Source organism: Erpetoichthys calabaricus, chromosome 8 (assembly GCF_900747795.2).
Source record: "Erpetoichthys calabaricus chromosome 8, fErpCal1.3, whole genome shotgun sequence".
In the NCBI taxonomy this organism is placed as follows: domain Eukaryota; kingdom Metazoa; phylum Chordata; class Cladistia; order Polypteriformes; family Polypteridae; genus Erpetoichthys; species Erpetoichthys calabaricus.
In genome coordinates this window covers 144447007-144461833 of record NC_041401.2, presented here as the reverse complement: position 1 = coordinate 144461833, position 14827 = coordinate 144447007, and the positions used below count along the sequence as shown (strand labels likewise).

At 45.6% G+C, this 14827-nt stretch overlaps 1 protein-coding gene across 1 annotated transcript in view; it reads left to right on the top strand.

The window, feature by feature from the left end:
- The window catches only part of spega (striated muscle enriched protein kinase a), a 450531-nt gene that overhangs the window by 268631 nt on the left and 167073 nt on the right, over positions 1–14827 (top strand). The window lies entirely within an intron of this gene.

Here is a 14827-nt window from a genome sequence, read left to right as displayed (position 1 = left end):
GAGTGGTTCTTCAGAGTGATGCCATAGGGGAACCAGTTTTGGTTCCCAAATGACCCATCCACATGAAAAACCTTTTATTTATTAAGATCTGTAACAGGCTCCATACAGTAAATAACCATGAATAGATGGTAACAGATTTGTGAAATACCAATGGTCTTGCTGCATACAATCTTTATATATCACAGGCTATGTGAAGATTTTCTTAATCTGTTAGTATCATGCTAGGTAGTCTTCAATAGAAGATGGGACTGACATCACGTTGCCGCACCCACCCCACGATGAACCAATTAAATTAATGATTTTTTTTCTACATATTAGGCAGTTTTTCAAATCGCAAAGAACCCTTCCCAGAATGAAATCGTTTTTTTGTCAAGTAATGGTTTTATAAGGATCCACACAACCGAATAAAGAACCATAAAGTACCATTAAAGAATCAGGATTGTACTGTCCACATGGGCTTCATTAATGCATCTGCACATAGGAAAGAAAAATCACAGAGGTGGCTATACTGCACAACAAGAAGTTAATTTCCACTGTCCACTACCTTCACAGGTTACTGTACATTTTCCAGCCTCTGAGTATATGGAATGAGGCGTCAGTCTAGTGCCCTCAAGCTTTTTATTAGCAGCTTCATTTCCCGGACCTGAACTGCACAAAACTGAAATGGCATAGCCTCTGTTGCCTCAGCCAGTCTCAGATCAAGCTCGCTCTTCCCAGACTTCCCCTTCATTTTTGGGCATTGTGGCCACTCTTAGGCTTTTACCTCTCGCTTACATGCTAAAGATTAACTTTAGTAAGTGTCATCCTATGATTAACTGCTATTCAATATAATAAGAAAATGCATAATGTTACTATAAATGAAGCAAATCTATCTTAATTACAGTAGGAATTTGTTGGAGCTAACATTTGATATTCAAAACATGCTAAGAAATTAGAATCACAAAGGCACTTAACCAAGACATAGAAAAGAGGAAAATGTAACACTTAAACTTAGTAAGTGAGGGCAGATTAAAAAGAATTTACCGTAATAATTAATTTGAAATTACTTTTCCCCACAGTTATCAGATGCCCATTATGTGATGAGTTCTGTATGCACGCATTTATTTCCAACAGAAAAATGGATATGAGAAATAAAAAATGCCTAACAGAGACAGCCATTGTATCATAAACATAACAAAGGACATCACAGTCTGCCTTTCTTTCACACTGTAGAGGCTTTCGAGAGGCTGTTTTATAAAATCCTCACCTTTCCGACTGAAGCACGTCCAGACATAATAGTGTAAAATTGGATGGGCTGAGGTGAATAGATTCCTATTAAGAAACCAATTGAATCGTGTTAGGTCAAGTTTGATTAAGCTTAATTGAGCATGGATGTTGCCATTCCGCTCACAAGTAGCAAATGTAATAGATGTGGATGGGAAATGCAGCTTAAGGTTTTATGATAAATAATGGCAGAACTGTGACGTGCCTAAATGAAAGGCAAAATCTGCTGGTGAATTACAGAGTGATAATCAAGGCTAGTCAGTGAAAAGGCACTAGTCAACTATAAGACATTTTCTACAATTGTAGCACAAGTGAAAACTAATTAGGAATCTTAGATAAATAGATTACAAGACAATTACAATAAAATATTTTTTGCTTATCTAAAATGTTTTTTAACCTGGCACCTGAATAGCATTTACCATGATCAAAAATGTAAAAAGAACCTGTAATATTTTCCATTATGCAAACAGTATTACTAATAAGTTATTCTTATGGAAACATGACAATTAATTCAGGCAAAACACATAATTAAAAATAATTCTAGTGCTAAATCAGCCTAATTGTGATCTAAATTAAATAAATATTTATTTGCTTTCAAGATACAATGATTGTAGCATAACACAACATAACACAGCACAGCACTCTCAAACCTGCTTTAGGGTCAACTAATGAACGTTATGGAATGTGCCATCTTCAACAATACAAATTACATCTTTAGACAGACATTCATCAGGATTTTTAGTTAATAACATTAGTTAATAGATCCAAAGCAGATGCACAGAGGCAAAGAAGGCATGCATAAAACTGATAGGTAATGCAGGCAATAACCTAGAAAAAAATAAAGTTAAAGTAGTATGCTACCCTCTTAACCATTTTCTACAAAACTGTTTACACACTTCCAAATAATAAATGCTCACAGTCAAGATTTTAATAATGTAGTTATGGCAATTTAAAAGAAAAAAAAAGCATGGCTTTACTTAACAAAACAATAAAGCAAGTAAAAGGAAAAAGATTAGACTGCTGTAACAATACTAAATAAAAGAAGCCATCAGCATGATAAACCTTAATGTAATATTTTAATGGAGTCACATACATCTTTCTGTGATTTATTTTAGCATAAAAAATGGATTTGCTTTGCTTATGAGGAACTGATTTATGACCGTATCAAGGTTTCTAAGATAGGATTTTTTCTTGAGGCAGTCTGGGAGTGATTTTCACATTTCTGCATAAGGTTCAAAGGTGTATATTTTACATGAACTAATCAGCCTTAAAAATGATTGGAAATGATGTAAAGTGTTTTATGACCATTACAGAGAAAAGCAAGAAATTGCTTGGAGGTTGTGGGAAAAACCAGTACCATATTCACTAGCAAAGCCAGAATTCCTTATAGATCTGCCAGATATCCACTGTTAAAGAAAATGATAGATAGATAGATAGATAGATAGATAGATAGATAGATAGATAGATAGATAGATAGATAGATAGATAGATAGATAGATAGATAGATAGATAGATAGATAGATAGATAGATAGATAGATAGATAGATAGATAGAGGCATGCAAATGTTTGGGCACCCTAGCTTAAAATGTCTGGTACCCTGAATAGTGACAACAGGTACATTGGAGACAATTGCTTGCTCATTATCCTTCCTGACTGATTCTTCACTAGTTTTGCATTTTGCTAATGTCATTGTCACTACTGGTAGCATGAGGTTGTACCTGTAGCCAATTCAGGTTGCACAGGTAGCCCAGCTCCACCAGGATGGCTCATCCATACATGCCTTTGCAAGAAGGACTGCTGTGTCTCCCAGCACAGTCTCGAAGTGTATGGAGGAGATAACCAGGAGATGGGCCATTACACGAGGAAAGCTGGACAAGGCCATAGAAGAGCATCAACCCAGGCAGGACCGGTATGTGCTGTTTTGTGTCAGGATCACTGACAGAGCTCCAGCTGAATACTGGTAGGCACTATATGATAGATAGATAGATAGATAGATAGATAGATAGATAGATAGATAGATAGATAGATAGATAGATAGATAGATAGATAGATAGATAGATAGATAGATAGATAGATAGATAGATAGATAGATAGATAGATCTCCCTTGCCTGGTTCTAACCATTTTTATTTTGTTTGGTTTAATTTTTCGAGAAATATTGTTATTTTATGATTAATAATTTTATTGGTACTGCAGTGATATGTTTGTGTTGCCATTTTGAGCACTTCTTCCTCATGGATGCTGCCATATTGAGTACAGTATAAGGTCGCTATTATGCTTTGTTGTTGCTAGGTATAAGAAACTTGTGCCATATGACCCATGACATCATGACCACCACAATATATCTGAACTTAGCATATTTAATCTTGACTATAAACTACTGTTACGTTCACTTCAAGTGGCTTTGGGGCTTTGGGTTTGTAACCATTTGGGGCATCCCCAATGTGCTCTAAACCCCAGGCACAGTACAGCCCAACACACTTGTAGGTTTAAATAAAATATATTCATTAAACGTCAGCACCTTTCCATAATTGCCTTACCAAAGACCAGTCACAATATACACTCTATTGAGTGTTGCCAATTGCCTCCCGACTCTGACTCACTCGATGTGAGGGGGTGGGCTTCTTTTCAAGCCGGAGCCAGGAATGCTTCCTGGAAGCACTTCCCGGTCATATATAAAGTAAGGAGGTCTCCCGCCCCCACCAACAGCACCCTACTGGCATCCAGGAACCCCAAAAGGGCTGCACTTCTGGACTCCAATTCCCAAACACCCCTGCAAGTGTTCCAACTGGGCTGCCATAAGAGGAGCACTGCCACCTGTTGTACTGGGGATGAAACTGCTTCCAACTTCCAGCTTGCACAAGTCCAAACATTAATTTATCCCAAAATCACTTCTTTGTTCAGCTGGCCAACTCATCTGTCCTTCTATTCTGGCCTCCCATTCGGGTAAGAAATTGTCCTCCTTCCTGGCCGGGATGCCCATTCTCCATCAACAGCTTATAGAATCCATGTTTTGCAGACCTGAGCTTTGACTGATTATGCTTATGTTTCACCCTCGCAGATGATGCTATCCAACTAGACTATCTGACAATTTAATATAAACATAACATTAAGAAGGTTTTTCTCAAACTTCTCTTAAATGTATACTCTACCTAAAATGATAAATTTTGTTTCCATTACTCACTCCACTTTGTCATAATGACACAGAAGAAGCCCTCCCCATTCATTAGTTTCTTGGCTTAATGTGATATCACCATTGCAGAGAGTGGTCTGAAAAAGGTGTAAAATTAGACTGTAACAGATAAACAAACGTGAGTGAAAACATCATCATGTGAAAAGTATGCCTCATTTTTCTGCTCATCTGAGGTGATTCAACAAGCAGAAGGTCAGTTTAGCTGTGCAGATTCACAAAGTGACATTGAATAACCCTGAAGTGCTGCAGTTAAGGAACTCATTTGAGATAATATTTTAATAATAACACAGAGATAAAACAGAAAATAACGTTATATATCCTGCACTCTGATCCCCAAAGGTCACGCAAAAAGACCATTTTCCCTCACGGATTAATAAAGTATGTTATTATTATTATTATTAAGGTACAGTCACAGAGGTCAATGCCTAACCTGTCAGCATTGTGTGTGGAATTAACCCTAGGTGGGGTGCCAGCCTTTTGTTATGTTTTGAAGGGATATGGCAGGAAGATGAAATGTAGTCAGAAACCAGGCGAAGCTCGTAATCAAAAGTCAGTTCAGTCTTTTACCAAGGCCTAAATTAGAAATTAAAATGTGTAGTCAAGAAATTAAAGTGTGAAGTCTGAAAACAGAGTCAGAACATCAAATAGCAAAGCATTCAGTAACAGTAAACGGATTGTGTTCAATATCAGATGACATGAGAGTGCACAGTGGTGACCTTACATACTGTCACACAATCGATGACAATCACTTGGGCATTCCCAGCTGGTTACTATCGCAACAAAGGACACAAGTTATACAAATTTGCAATTCCCTACACAAGACAATATGGCGTGCAAAAAGGATGTGAAGAAAAACAAATATCTTTAAGAATGTTTTAAAAAATTGAAAGTGCAAAATGAGGTTCTGTATATGACATATCATGAAAAGTTCATAATAAAGTCAGGTAATATTTAAAAAGAAGCAAAATCATAACACTTATCATAGTGTACCTCATATGAAAGTGTTAAGATGAATTAACAGAAATCCCTGAGAAGGCTTAAATAAATAAACGCATGGGCTCCCTCTTTCTGCATGCTTGTTGAATTGTTGGTCTGTTTTAATACAGTATTGTGTTTTATTAGCAGCCATTGTTTACTGAGCAACACTAGTGCTGGAATTTTGAAATATCTGTTGCCTCTACTACTCTTGGTGCATTAAGTTCACTAATTAAACAAAAAGTTAATACAAAACAGAAATACATCGCTGGCATCTAGATCAATATTTCTACAATAAATTATAGTATATATCGATATAAATTACTTTGCAGTTGTTATATTTAGCCAGTGCGTTTCTGGCCTTTTTAAACAATTGTGCTGTTATATTCAACTGTAGTATTACCTTTAATTGCTTAATAAATCAGTTATTATTTTCTTCTCCTAAAAAAGGTTTGCTAAATTTTGGATTATAATTAATTTGCAGAATACTTAAAAAACATGGTCAAAACTTCATTTTCCTTTGCTGGCTACTTCTCCGATTTGCTTTTGCGTGGCAGCTCCCGTGCTTAACCTCAGCCAGCATAGGGCTTGTCTTGATGTTGCTTTGTAGTCAAATTTTCAGTACTATTTTTTATTTAACGTTAAAGTTACTGCTAATAAAAAGCTTGCATTGCTCCGTATGGACTAGCTGCCCACATCACCAAGGGTGTTACAGATGACACACCACACCTTCAGGTTCCCAGTAGTGAGATGTTAAAGAAAGCAGATGGTCAGCATTTGTTGTTTATGTTCAAATATAAACACAGAAAACAAAATGAACCCAATGCAAGTCTCCTTTCTTCTATCCCTATATCATATAAATATTAGTTTCTTTATTTGATTGTAGAATCTATTTATTTCTACAATATATATAGGTAAACTAAAGTAAATACTATGAAATACTACCACCAGGTTCTGAAAATACTCATACACTGTTTTGTGCCATTGTACTATTTTTATCCATTGGAATTATTAATTTAATGTGTTTACTTTTCCCACTTGCTGTCTCCATTTGGTGACATCATACAGAAGTGCTGTGGATGTGTTATGCATTCAATTGTTATTTCAGAATTGTTGTTATCACCACCTATGGGAGGGGCCAAGGAGGTCAGGTGCAGTGTGAGTTGGGTGGTGGCCGAAGGCGGGGACCTTGGCGGTCCAATCCTCGGCTACAGAAGCTGGCTCTTGGGACGTGGAATGACACCTCTCTGAAGGGGAAGGAGCCTGAGCTAGTGCGCGAGGTTGAGAGGTTCCGGCTAGATATAGTCGGGCTCACCTCGACGCACAGCTTGGACTCTGGAACCAATCTCCTTGAGAGGGGCTGGACTCTGTACCACTCTGGAGTTGCCCCCGGTGAGAGGCGCCGAGCGGGTGTGGGCATACTTATTGCCCCCCAACTTGGAGCCTGTACATTGGGGTTTACCCCGGTGGACAAGAGGGTAGCCTCCTTCCGCCTTTGGGTGGGGGGACAGGTCCTAACTGTTGTTTGTGCATATGCACCGAACAGCAGTTCGGAGTACCCACCCTTTTTGGAGTCCCTGGAGGGGGTGCTAGGGGGCATACCTTCTGGGGACTCCCTCGTACTGCTGGGAGACTTCAATGCTCATGTGGGCAATGACAGTGAGACCTGGAGGGGCGTGATTGGGAGTGTAAAAAGAAGACAAAACAAGCATAAAGGGTTGGGGTTTTCCGGCCCCGTATACTGTAAACAGAAAACTTTGTCAGAGTTATTGTACAAAACAATATGCATCAGACAGCAATATGGCGGAATGGGGGAGTCTTTATGGAAAGGGACCAGAAATGAAAGTGAAGGCTGCTGGGAAGGTACCAAGATAGATGCTGGGATGTTGATGTCATCAGGGGACGACAGAGGGAATGCGGAAGTGATATTGTGTGGTTAGTTACTGGAGGTGGCTTCATGGCAGTGGTGTTTCCTTCTTTCTGCCAAAAATAAAGAGAGAGAGGTTAGTACTCCACCATTCCCTTCTGGCCTGCGGTTTCACGTAACAGTTTGGGTCCTTCCGTGGCTCCCTAAGCGCGCGTGCATGACATGACCCCCCCCTCAGCCCAGACCCATTGGGTTGGGCGGACCTGACCAAGAGGTCGTTAACCCGGGAGAGGGTGTCGGCGTTGGCTTGCAGGTTTCCCAGACGATAAGTAACGGTAAACTTGTATGGCTGCAGGTCCAAAAACCACGTGGTAACTCGAGGGTTCGACTCCCTGTGAAGGGCCATCCACTGAAGGGCGACATGGTCCGTCACCAGAGTAAACTCACGACCCAACAGGTAGTACCTGAGATAAGTCACCGCCCACTTGATGGCCAAGGCTTCCCTTTCCATCGCCGCATACCTGGTCTCTCGGTCCAACAGTTTCCGGCTCAGGTAGATAACGGAGTGTTCGACACCATCAACGCTTTGGCTCAGCACGGCTCCTAAGCCTGTGTCTGAAGCATCGGTCTGGAGAAGAAAGAGTAAAGAAAAGTCAGGGGTTCGTAGTACTGGTGCCGTTGTCAGGGCCTTCTTTAGGTCACTGAATGCTTGTTCCGTAGTTTCGTCCCATACCACATATAAAGGAGCCGGTTTCTTTGTGAGATTAGTCAAGGATGCTGCTCTCTCGGAGAAACGAGGTACAAACCGGCGGTAGTACCCGGCTAACCCCAAGAAGACCTGCACCTGTCTCTTGGTACTCGGACGGGGCATACCAGGATGTCTTTTATCTTGGAACATTGTGGCTTCACTTGTCCCCGCCCCACTAGGTAGCCTAAATATTTGGCCTCCTTTAAGCCGAAGAAGCATTTACGGGGATTAATGCGGAGGCCGGCTTTCGCTAGTGTTACGAGAACAGCGTACACCTGCAATATATGTTCCTCCCAGGTGCCAGAATAGATGACCACATCATCCAGATAGGCAGCACAATAGGACTGGTGGGGTCTTAGCACTCTATCTACCAGACGCTGAAAGGTCGCTGGCGCCCCGTGCACCTCAAATGGGAGGACCTTATGTTGCCAATGTCCACTAGGGGTGCTAAAGGCAGTTTTTTCTTTTGCAGATGCCGTTAAGGGAATTTGCCAGTACCCTTTGGTCATGTCAAGAGTAGTCAGGTACTGAGCCATACCCAAACGTTCGAGTCGGTCATCCACTCTAGGCATATGGTAAGCGTCAAACTTGGAGACCTGATTGAGACGTCTGAAGTAGTTACAGAATCTCCAGGACCCATCGAGTTTGGAAACAAGGACGATAGGACTGGACCAGGGACTGTGACTCTCTTCAATAATGTCCAGGTCCAACATTCGTCGGATTTCCATTTCGACCTGCACGATGTACTCTAATACATTCGAGGAGGGAAGAGCCTCGGCTTCCCATCCTTCTTTTAACATGTTCAAAAGTCCCCGGGGCTGGTGTCCATAGAGCAGCTCAAAAGGGGAGAAGCTCGTGGAGGCTTGGGGCACCTCTCGATAGGCAAAAAGTACAAGAGGCAAAAGCTGGTCCCAATTCCTACCATCTGCGCTGACTACTTTGTGCAGCATCTGTTTAAGCGTCTGGTTAAATCGCTCTACCAGCCCGTCTGTTTGTGGGTGGTACACAGACATTTTAAGATGCTTGATACGGAGTAACTTGGCCACCTCCCTGAACGTATCCGAGGTAAAGGGAGTACCTTGGTCCGTGAGGACTTCTTTAGGTATTCCCACTCTAGAAAAAAGGGCGACCAATTCCCGTGCGATGTTCTTTGTATTAGCGGAGCGCAATGGAACCGCCTCTGGGTAGCGAGTCGCGTAATCGACCATGACTAATATATATTTGTGGCCACGGTTCGAAGGCTCCAGGGGTCCGACAAGATCCACTCCGATTCTTTCAAAGGGGATATCTATTAGGGGAATGGGAACGAGAGGAGTGCGGTCCCTCCTAGGAATCTGGCGTATCTGATACTCCGGACAAGATTGACAGAAACGCCGGACCTCCTCATTAATTCCCGGCCAATAGAAACAGAGTTTTATCCTCTCTAAAGTTTTTTCGGCCCCGAGATGGATGCCTAAGAGATGGGTATGAGCTAGTTCACAAACCTCCCGCCGGAAGGTCCGCGGTACTAGCAACAACTTCCGCATCTCGCCTTCGTGACTCGCGACTCGATACAGCAGATCGTTATCTAGTACAAAGTAGGGCTCCGGTGGCATGGGAGTTTCTGACAACTGGCCATCTACGGAAACAACAGCATTCCGGGCAAACTTCAGGGAATCGTCATTCCACTGTTCTCTTTTAAATGAGGCAGGCGTGGACCTAAATAGATGGGTCATGTTGTCCAGATGATCGACTTGCACCGGGGAAGTATTGTTTACTTGGCTCGGGCCCTCGCCTGGTGCTTCCGGGTAAGGGTCCGTCACTGGAGAATCTTCCCCCTGGCTGCCTACGTCATCAGTGTTTGCCGCTGTGCATGGCGAGGAAGCCACGGGGAGTTCCTCGCCACGGGGAGGGCGCCCCACCCACCCATAACAAGACCCAACTTGGCAACAGGAGTGGTTTTTATACTACCACTTTTATTTTTCGACCAGTCGTGTCCCAAAATCACCGGGAAGGGGGGTTCGGGTAGCACTGCCACTGATACTCGGTTTAAGTCCCCCTTCCATGAAATATAATAATTAGCGGAACTATATGATCTGGTCTCCCCATGTACACACTTAACCTTTACATGTTGGTTTAGCCATTGTCGCGGTAGTACATAACGGTGAGCAACAATGGTTATATTGCTCCCAGTATCGAACAAGGCAAGCACAGCATATCCATTTATTAACACCACTCCCGTATTCGGGATTGCCAAGGGATTGGACAGAGCACAGTACCTCTCAGGAGCGGCCCAGCTGCAATCCATCGGCTCCACATTCAATGGGCAGGAGGGTAAGAGGTGTCCGGCCTCACCACACTTGAAACAGCGCAGTGGGCCCGGCTTATCTCGGGGCTTCACCAGAGCTTCTGTAATACGGCGGGTGGGCTCAGGGACAATGGCGTGTCCCTGTCGCGCACCACGAGTCGGCTTTTCTGACCCCCTGGTTTGGTGCACCGCGAGCTGCCTCTAGGATGCCTTTCATATCCCTATAGGGATGGCGCCGGACCTGCAGGGCGAGATAGCTAGGCATGGCATTCACTAAACCCTCACACGCCACCTGCTCTACTACCCAGCGTGCCTGGGGTCCCTCTGGCCGTAGCCAGCGGCCCATTTTGCCCCAAAAATCGAAAGCTTGGGCTCGGGCAGGGTGATCAGGGTCGAACTGCCAATTACGCCACTCACTCGCCTGCTGGTCCGACGTGATGCCGTAGCGGCTCAGGATCTCCGGTTTGAGGAGGTCATAATTCGCGGCTTCCTCCTCGGGGAGATCATAATAGGCCCGCTGCGTGGCGCCCTTCAGGTATGGCGCGAGGATGGACACCCACTCCGTCCGCTGCCACTGGTTCCGGGTGGCGGTCCTCTCAAAGATGCCCAGGTAGGACTCAATGTCATCTGTCTCCGACAATGGTACAATCGGGGGAGGCAGAGGTCGGGCGGGCTCCGGTCTTACCGCTTCAGCTGACGCGAGTCGTGCTTTGGTCTCTTCCAACTCGCGCTTCGTAGCGGCCTGCTTATGCTGTGGAGTCTGGAGCTGCATTGCCATTTCGGTGAGGACAGCATTCAGGTCCTGTCCTTCAGACATTTTTTCGGACTATATATCCTGCCAACTACGCCACTGTAAAAAGAAGACAAAACAAGCATAAAGGGTTGGGGTTTTCCGACCCTGTATACTGTAAACAGAAAACTTTGTCAGAGTTATTGTACAAAACAATATGCATCAGACAGCAATATGGCGGAATGGGGGAGTCTTTATGGAGAGGGACCGGAAATGAAAGTGAAGGCTGCTGGGAAGGTACCAAGATGGATGCTGGGATGTTGATGTCATCAGGGGTCGACAGAGGGAATGTGGAAGTGATATTGCGTGGTTAGTTACTGGAGGTGGCTTCATGGCGGTGGTGTTTCCTTCTTTCTGCCAAAAATAAAGAGAGAGAGGTTAGTACTCCACCATTCCCTTCTGGCCTGCGGTTTCACGTAACAGTTTGGGTCCTTCCGCGGCTCCCTAAGCGCGTGTGCGTGACAGGAGGAATGGCCCCCCCGATCTGAACCCGAGTGGTGTTTTGTTATTGGACTTCTGTGCTTGTCACGGATTGTCCATAACAAACACCATGTTCAAGCATAGGGGTGTTCATATGTGCACTTGGCACCAGGACACCCTAGGCCTGAGTTCGATGATCGACTTTGTGGTTGTGTTGTCGGACTTGTGGCCACATGTCTTGGACACTCGGGTGAAGAGAGGGGCGGAGCTGTCAACTGATCAGCACCTGGTGGTGAGTTGGCTTCGATGGTGGGGGAGGATGCCGGTCAGGCCTAGTAGGCCCAAATGTGTTGTGAGGGTCTGCTGGGAATGTCTGGCAGAGCCCCCTGTCAGAAGTAGCTTCAACTCCCACCTCCGGCAGAACTTCGACCATGTCTCGAGGGAGGTGAGGGACATTGAGTCCGAATGGGCCATGTTCCGTGCCTCTATTGTTGAGGCGGTAAGGTGGTCGGTGCCTGTCGTGGTGGCAATCCCCTCACCGGCGGTGAGGGATGCTGTCAAGCTGAAGAAGGAGTCCTACCGGTCCCTTTTGTCCTGTGGGACTCTGGAGGCAGCTAATAGGTACCGGCAGGCCAAGCGGAATGTGGCTTCGGTGGTTGCTGAGGCAAAAACTCGGGTATGGGAGGAGTTTGGGGAGGCCATGGAGAACGACTTTCGGACGGCTTCGAGGAGATTCTGGTCCACCGTCCGGCATCTCAGGAGGGGGAAGCAGTGCAGTGTCAACACTGTATATAGTGGGGATGGTGCGCTGCAGAACTCGACTCGGAACGTTGTGGGTCAGTGGGGAGAGTACTTCGAAGACTTCCTCAATCCCACTAACATGCCTTCCAATGAGGAAGCAGTGCCTGGGGACTTGGAGGTAGGCTCCCCCATCTCTGGGACTGAGGTCACCGAGGTGGTCAAAAAACTCCTTGGTGGCAGGGCCCCGGGGGTGGATGAAATACGCCCGGAGTTCCTCAAGGCTCTGGATGTTGTAGGGCTGTCTTGGTTGACACGTCTCTGCAACATTGCATGGACATCAAGGACATCTGGATTGGCAGACCGGGGTGGTGGTCCCCCTTTTTAAGAAGGGGGACCGGAGGGTGTATTCCAACTACAGAGGGATCACACTCCTCAGCCTCCCTGGAAAAGTCTATTCGCGGGTTCTGGAGAGGAGGGTCCGTCAGATTGTCGAACCTCGGATTCAGGAGGAACAGTGTGGTTTTCGTCCTGGGCGCAGAACAGTGGACCAGCTCTACACCCTTAGCAGAGTCCTGGAGGGTGCATGGGAGTTCGCCCAACCTGTCTACATGTGTTTTGTGGACTTGGAAAAGGCGTTCGACCGTGTCCCTCGGGGAATCCTGTGGGGGGTGCTCCAGGAGTATGGGGTACCAGACCCCCTGATAAGGGCTGTTTGGTCCCTGTACAACCGGTGTCAGAGCTTGGTCCGCATTGCCGGAAGTAAGTCGAACCCGTTTCCAGTGAGAGTTGGACTCCACCAGGGCTGCCCTTTGTCACCGATTCTGTTCATAACTTTTATGGACAGAATTTCTAGGCGCAGCCAGGGTGTTGAGGGGGTCCGGTTTGGTGGACTCAGGATTGGGTCAATGCTTTTTGCAGATGATGTTGTCCTGTTTGCTTCATCAGGCTGTGATCTTCAGCTCTCTCTGGATCGGTTCGCAGCTGAGTGTGAAGCGGCTGGGATGGGAATCAGCACCTCCAAATCTGAGACCATGGTCCTCAGCCAGAAATGGGTGGAGTGCCCTCTCAGGGTTGGGAGCGAGATCCTGCCTAAAGTGGAGGAGTTCAAGTATCTTGGGGTCTTGTTCATGAGTGAGGGAAGAATAGAGCATGAGATCGACAGGTGGATCGTTGCGGCGTCCGCAGTGATGCGGGCTCTGCATCGGTCTGTTGTGGTGAAAAAGGAGCTGAGCCGTAAGGCAAAGCTCTCAATTTACCAGTCGATCTATGTTCCTACCCTCACCTATGGTCATGAGCTATGGGTAGTGACCGAAAGATCGAGAATGCGAATAAAAGCGGCTGAAATGAGTTTCCTCCACAGGGTGTCTGGGCTCTCCCTTAAAGATAGGGTGAGAAGCTCAGTCATCTGGGAGGGGCTCAGAGTAGAGCCGCTGCTCCTCCGCATCGAGAGGAGTCAGATGAGGTGGCTCGGGCATCTGATCAGGATGCATCCTGGACGCCTCCCTAGTGAGGTGTTCCGGGCACATCCAACCGGGAGGAAGCCCCGGGGAAGACCCAGGACACGCTGGAGGGACTATGTCTCCCGGCTGGCCTGGGAATGCCTCGGGATTCTCCCGGAAGAGCTAGAAGAAGTGGCCGGGGAGAGGGAAGTCTGGGTATCTCTGCTCAAGCTGCTGCCCCCCGACCCAACCTCGGATAAGCTGAAGAGGATGGATGGATGGATGTTATTTTTTACTTTTATTTTTATTTTATTTTCATTTTTTTTGAGCACTGTGGAAGTTCAGCCCCTTAACACAGATAGACGCGACACCAGATGTCCAAAACACACACATTTAATATTCCCTTCTGGTTTACAACACCACACAACGTACTCAACAGCCACAAATTGCTCAGAGTGCCTTCTTTCTTTTATTGTTCTCTCAGTTCTTCTGCTGCCTCTGCTCCTCTCCTTGCAAGCTCTGTCCTCTTCCTCCCGACTCTGGCTTCTCTAATGGAGTGAGGGGGCCCCTTTTATAATGCCCCGGATGTGCTCCAGGTGCCCCGTGACGATCTTCTGGCAGCACTTCCTGGTGTGGCGGAAGTGCTGTAGTCCAAGGCTCTGTGATCCTCCAGGTGCCCCCTGGCGGTGGCCACAGGCCCCAACAAGGTTGAGCTTCTAAGACCAGGGTGGCTGCTCTGTCGTGGCCCAGAGGAGGTATTGTCCCTATCCTGGTCTTTTCACCTTCCAGGCATCCCGGCTGGGCTGGATCCCGCCATAGCACCCACACAAAAGTGGAGGTGACGGCCCTGCCTGAAAACATCTTTACAATGGAATCCTAATTTAACATTCCCATATTTAGCATTTTTCCACAATTAACTTTCTGAATGCTGTTGTTGAATATAGAACAGCCATGGTCGGAAGAACCTCAAGTCTTTTGAGGCTACATTCACACTGCAGCTAAAAGAGACTGAATCCTGATTTTTTCCTTTTTTTGAACACTCAGTTTAATTTTGCAACTGAAATAACTAAAGATGTCAATCCTGAACATTCCTCACCTGCGCAA